The sequence below is a fragment of the Cyprinus carpio genome, chromosome B7, assembly GCF_018340385.1.
Source record: "Cyprinus carpio isolate SPL01 chromosome B7, ASM1834038v1, whole genome shotgun sequence".
Lineage (NCBI taxonomy): Eukaryota > Metazoa > Chordata > Actinopteri > Cypriniformes > Cyprinidae > Cyprinus > Cyprinus carpio.
The window spans coordinates 44,526,067-44,533,441 of record NC_056603.1 but is presented as its reverse complement, the minus strand read 5'-3'; positions in this window follow the sequence as shown (position 1 = coordinate 44,533,441).

Below are 7,375 nucleotides of genomic sequence, written 5' to 3'. Positions count from 1 at the left end.
ATGCAATTAAATAAATATTAGTTAACTCTTTCCTGCAGCTCAAATTATGGAGCGCCTCTATACAACCATAAAGATGATATGAAAGTCAAAAGGTCTGGCCAAATACATGTAAATATTAGGTAGATATGATTTTGATTTTATAAATAGTCTTAGTCAAATTCAACATTTTAAAATATGAATTTTTTATGCGCGAAACGCAAGACATTAGATCATAGGTCAAGGTCAAACCACATTGTTTCCCTGTTCTAACTAGGCAGGAGGCTGCGGCACCATGTGACGCAGAGCTGGTTTCAGTTAGGTCCTGTAAGCAACTGTAAATGCTTCCTGGAACAGTTCGATCATATTCGTTTTCTGTCACTTGACTGAAACAGAACTCATCTTGATCATGTCTGGAAAGAGGTAGGCGGCAAAGGACCCCGAAAAGTGAGGCGCCAAGCGTCATCGTGCTCTGCGTGATAACATCCAGGGGAATCACCAAAACCCGCCATTTCGTCGCCCTTCCGCTCGCCGCGGCGGAGTCAAGCGCATCTCCGGTCTGGATCTACGAGGAGACCCGCGGGGTGCTGAAGGTGTTCCTGGAGGCACGATCCGCGACGCCGTCACCGGCCACCGGAAGAGCACGCCAAGAGAAAGACAAGTCACCGCTATGGACGTTGTGTACGCGCTCAAAACGACAGGGGACGCACCTTGTACGGCTATTTCGGAGGGATAAACGCCTTCAAATCAGGAGAATGAAACAACGGCACATAAAGAGATAATCTTACTGTTTTATGTGAAAACTGACACTTAATATTCTTGTGCTTTACACTTGAGAATCTAATATGTTACCTTACTACACTCTTTACAAATGGAAATGAATTACTGTTGGTTATAGAGCGAGGTGGAATTCCGTTACAGAATTATTATTTTGAAGCTGCTTTAAAAACAGGACATTGAAATAAGCCAATATGTTTTCATTTAAATAATTAGAAAAAATGTATATATATATATATATATGGTGTGTCTGTATAATATCTGGTTTTGTTAGTTTAAAAAAGTTAAATGGTAATTGATTCAAAGCCTTTAAAAAAAATATAAGAAGTAACGATAAAGAAAAATAAATAGATCAGACTGGTGCAGAAGATAAAGGCTATCGTTAAGTGTTTTCCACAAAAATATGTTTTCATTGACATTTTCTTGCAAACCGTATAGCAACAGAGTTCTAGGTTGTCAAGTCACCTTTAATTATATACTGCAAGTAACTATGCAGGATCGTGTCAAAGCAGCTTTTACAGTATTAAAAGGAAAAAATAGTGTCAATAATAAAAGCTACCAATAGTAGACACTGCTTTCTTTGCTAAGAAGAGATGCTTTATGGCCATTTTTTCCTCTGTGATTTCCCCTTAATGGATTTATATATACGGTTTATAATTAAACATTTGTGCATGATATTTTCTAGAACTATTTTTTTTTTTTTATAAAATATTACTATAAAAATAGCGGGAAATGAAACAAAGGAAACCCAGTCGGGTGGGTGGAGCTATAATTTATGCGCTTTCAGGATTGCCTGCTTCAGTTCGTGATGCCTCGAAATGGTCCACTAAATACGAGTTTATATAGGCTTCCAGACCAATGAAAAACAAGCAATCACAAGATCCAGTATCGCTATCAGAATTACCATATAGGCGAGTGAATAAATACCCCGCAAAGAGAGATCGATCAGATAAGGTCGCATTTCTGAGAGTTTAATCGGAAACGGCCGTCATCATGCCTGAACTGTAGCAAAGTCCGCGCCGAAGAAAAAAAGGCTCCAAGAAGGCCGTCACTAAGACCGCCGCGAAAGGAGGAAAGAAGCAGAAAGTCCAGGAAAGAGAGCTACGCTATCTACGTGTACAAAGTGCTGAAGCAGGTCTATCCTGACACGGGATCTCTTCGAAGGCGATGGGCGAACTCTTTCTGTCAACGAGACATCTTCTGGAGCGCATCGCCGGTGAAGCTGTCTGCCCTGCCTCACTACAACAAGCGCCCCACCATCACTTCCCGAGATCCAGGACCGCCGTGCGTCTGCTGCTGCCCGGGGAGCTGGCCAAATGCCGTGTCTGAGGGCACCAAGGCTGTCACCTCGGCACACCAGCTCCTAAGTAGAATGAAATGGAGGCTGTGGAACACCCCCAGCACTTTTAAGATGCCCATCTCTTCTCACCGAAAGAGCTTCTAATGTCTGTAAATCTAAGCTGCTTTATACTCTCACTTATACGTGTTTAGGAAGAGCTTCTAAACGTAGTCTTTAATATTTTTTAAAATTTTTTTTTTTATATATATGTATAGCGACATTTATTATTATTTGAAACTCATTTTATCAATGTACCTAAATTTCAGTTTATATTTTTTTTCTTATTTACACATGGTTAAAATGTTTACTGTAGTAGTAATCTTGGCAATCTACAAACGCTGTAGTTAAACTGTGGTACTTTTCATCAGCTGGAGTGATCGGCTGATGCATGCATAAAATACAACCTTTGTTCTGACAATTTATGATTTATATAAACATTACACAATAGAACATGATTAACATGAACATTTCATGTTCAATTTTATACTACGGCCGTTGAATGCTTGAATCTGATTGGCTGTGAAACGTTCTGGGGTGTGCAATTATTTTCTGGGAAACGCACGGCGAACGTAGTTCCAGGCAGCTCTCCTGACCGCATCACAGTTCCATATCACTTCGCATAGTAAAATTGTAATAACGGGAATTACAGGACTAACAAAAACAACATGACGGCCGAATTTTCCAAAATTAAAAATACACATGACATTTCTCACCAGCGAGGTAACAGTTTGAGACGCTGCTGCAGAACACTGTTGAGGGACACAAAGAGGAAGCCTAATTCAGACAATCTGTCTCTCTCTCTCTCTCTCTCTCTCTCTCTTTTTCTAATAACTTCATTAATACCTGCAGTAGAATGCTATCAACGGCTCAAGCCTCCATTACCAGCTTTAAAATGATGTTTTGGTACTAGCAAAAGAGGAATTGGATGAGATGCGGAAGAAATAGTCCTACTCACAATAGCCATTTAAGTACAAAAACCGGACGAATCCCTTTAAATAAATCATTGGATCGATGTCTTGATGTGTGGTAACCGTATTGACTCCGGGCCGTTGAATTATTAGAGAAATAAGCGAAAACTTGTGGCCGCATCACCACCTCGGGTGTGCATTATTTTTCTAATAATTCAACGGCCCGGAGCCAATTATTTCTTACTTAATACAAGTATTTGCACAAACTATGTAGGTTACAATCTTATTTTGTTTATTGTGAAATAACTCAAACATAGGATATATGATTTTTTTGTTTGTTTGTTTTTTTGTTTTTTTTTCTGTTCTGTTCTGGGCTGCCGTTCCCAATGAAGATCAGTGCTTTATGATATTTTGGGAAACACAGCCCTGTCAGAAGTGAGTGGACGCTCTCTGTGATCGATTGATTTTGACTTGCAACATTTGCGTGTGTTCAGAAGAGCAGGAAAATAGTTATTTCCTACACAATTATTTGCTAACATAGGTTGTTTGTCAATTTAATCCTTATTGCATGCATTATTTTTTGTTAAATAAAATTACTAACCAAATAAAACACTATAGTGAATATATTTTTTAATTTGAGTAATCAATGCTTTCGATACTTTCGCATCAGTGATGATATATCCATACTTCGGGATCGTCACGCATACATCCCAGCCATACTCGCTGGTGATGGGAAGTTTGGATAATTTACCGACTTCGGACCTTTGAGGTCTAGATTCAGCAAAATATGAGCAGAAACTTTTTTTTCCAGTCATTTACCGTTCATTTCCAGCAAAATATAATTAAACTGTTACGTGTTACTTCCCTAACACTTGCTTCGAGCCATTCGCATAAATGTTGATCACACTGCCAGTAATACAAAACTATAATGCTGCTATAAAACAGAAATGATTAGTGGCTGTTTCTCAATATGGTTCTTTAGCCACGATCTTGCGTCGCTTGTGTTCTACCGCTATCGTCATCATTAACCGTCGGTTCAATTCCAATTCTCAAGGCATAAGTACAGGGCGCGTAGAGTGCCGGATGTGTTCGAGAGGATGCATCGAGTGCAGACGATAGAATCGGTAGATTAGAAATCTGAAAGGCGGCGATTGTCGCAAGGAAGCCTGTAAGCTTTAAACTTCGGCTCTACCGCCAAATGTAGCTGACTCTTAAAAATAAACATTTATCGTTTTGTTTTACTTAATTTTAATAAAAGATATGAGACCTGGAGAAAGTCTGCAGTATTTTTTATTGGCACAATAAAATGAATCTTAACATAGTCATAGTTAAACAAATAACACTGTAAAATAAAAGCGTTATACAAGTATATGTAAATGATATCTAATAGTATAAAATGTTTTAATAAGTTTTGAAATTTGTTTGTAATGTTATGTTATATTTATGGTTCATTGGCGCTGCTTATGCTGTATGATTATGCGGTCCGTTAGGCAAGAGCGCAGCACATCTCAATACCTTTCGTAATGTATATGCGTGTGTTCACCGCGTCCTTCAGGAGTTCGATTCTTTACCCAAAGGGAAGCTTAGCAAGACTCCGGTCTCCACGAGAACACAAAATCCGTTCTTTCTGCGTTCTTGGAATTGAGACAGCAGCCATTGTTTACCGGTTCTCTTCAGTGATCTATGATTAGCTCCTCACCTCTTCTCTGGCCAGAGTCTTCGGTTTGAGTCGTTCTTCATCCGTGACAGACCCATAAACTTCATTGCGTGTCCGAAACAGCTCCTATCCTATATAGTGCCGCACTATATCGGGTGTCAGCCATTTTGTAGTGCTGTCGAATTCTGAGTGAAGCGACTTTATTCCCTACATTGGTCCACTACTTTTTACCCACAATTCATTCTGATGCTCAGTGTACAATACCCGATGCTCCAGTCTACAATCTTGCCAGTAGCTGGAAGCCAAGGCGGGGAGTGAAAGCGAGTTTGAATGAAGATGCCGTTTTATCATCTAGTATTATTTCTGTTCACGTTTATTTCATACAATCATTTATATTAAAAATATGTTATGTAGGCAATAGCTTTCGGGTTTAATATTTTACTAATTTACTGAGGTAGCATCGTTGTTAACTTACAAAAATATTGATGATAATTTGGTGGCTATTTAAAAATGTTAAGTAAAATCTACCTGTAGGTAAGCGTATTCATTCTGGTGTACAAAAATTAACTTGATTAGCCTGAGGGCGGCTCTATGAACATTATCTTGTACAGGCTCAAGAAACACCTTTCCGGGGAGAGTTTCAGGATACTAAAAAATAATTACACATAAAATTATGAGCGTGTTAATGTGTGTTTATTTTTGTTCTCCATATTTTATCTGACTATGAACGCATAAAAGCATTTATAAAACAAATAAATAATATACACCATCAATGAAAACGCCTAGAGAGAAGCTGACTGGGAGGTATGTATAATTACAATAAAGTGTTATTGGTATTAATAGTAACCTATATACATGTAATATAAAATTGCATATGTGGCGATGTTTTACAGCAGCTCAGAGGCTCAACTCGGCCTTGTGTCGTCCTCGTCATAGACTGTATAAAAAAAAACGGAGTCACAGATCGAGATTCCCCGTTCACTTATTTCATTCACCAGTCCTTTCTGATTTTAGTCCAGCTCTCAACTGCTACTTGCACACGATATGAGGATTAGTGAATGATTGAGCGAGTGAGCGATTTCGGGTACACATTGTACCCCTATATACAATCTGGTGAGGAAGCAGAATATGATTGATTCATCTCTGAGAGTCTTTACCCAGACGCACCAAGCAGTTTTCGGTAAAGAACCGGCCCCACATCTGGCAAGCCCTGCGCTGATCCATGCGGGCCAGATATGGCCGGTTCTGGCCGTAACCACTTGCGCTGAGTAGAATCCTAGATTATTTTGTCCGCGTGACAGCACTGGATGGGGTAATTAAAGTTCCGTGGCAAATGGCTGCAGAGGTTATTAATTAGCTATTATGATTATTATGATTATTATTATTACCTATTATTGTGTGTATTATTATATTATTCTGTGTGTGACTTATTGGTTAAAAAAGCTTTGTGTAAGAATGCTGTAGCAACTCATAATGTAATAAGTGATGCACATGAGTGTAATAAAGTATTACATTATTAGTATTATTATAATAAAATGTTAATAATACGAAATACTTTTCTCAAAAACGTAATAAAATCTTGAGAGCTCTCATAATGTAATACATAATTTTTAAATGTAATATTTGTCACATAATGTAGTAGGCTATTGTATGAGAAATGTATATTACATGATGAACACACGGTGGCAACTTATTATGTAATAACTGTTAAGTAAAGTTAATACCAGCACATAATTTAAAACAATTGTATTCTTTACAATATCATAGTAGTATTGTATCAAAGGCGCCAGGGCCGAATTCTGACAACAATACCAGAAGCCAAGGACCCACTGACATATGTATATATATATATATATATATATATATATATATATATATATATATATATATATATATATATAATATATAATATTAGCCAGTGGTGGGCATAGATTTGTAGTTTTTTTTAATCTAGAATTAATCTCACTGTAATCTTTGGAATTAATCTAAGATTAAATCAACTCATTTGGATTTCTGCCGAAGGCATTCAAATTATGTTCAATAAGATGTACTTGTTAGTACTGATAGAGCTGTGCTGCACTCAAACATAGTATTTTGACCGACGACCTCTTCCCCCTAAGCTACAATTGCTTGGCCCGGCATCTTCCGCATTAGCTAAAGGATGCTTTTGCGTTTAGGTGGCTATGAACTGGAAGAAACTCCTACAGTAAACTAATTCCGCATTGCACAAGGTGGCAACAACAATATACTTGTTTCACACATACTGTAGCGGCTTGCGTCTCGGATAACTGGTTAAATGCATTAAGTGAAGAGACGCGCAGAGTTGGTGTTCCACGCATTTAATGGCTGGTACTGCGACAACGCGCCGTCCTCATACATGAGAGGATTAAGCTCTTTCTTTGGCGTTTACAAATACAAAGTAAAGAGAAAAATAATAATACTTGAGAGAGGCAGAGCGTCTGCGGTATCATCCGCCAAAGTGGTTCTCATTACACACACATATAGTCCCTCTGCGTCATCACCACATAGGCGTGCGTTACAAGTCCAAGTGATTAGTCTCTTAAAGGGGCACATGCACTATAATATGAATGTGATGCCAATACAAAATACATAGTTTTGGGCCGTTACAGATGATTCCCCACCGGAAAGAAAAGGCTGTCCATAGGCATTTTGCTGCATAAGGACAACGGTCCAAATTCAGCTCCATACATGGAAAAC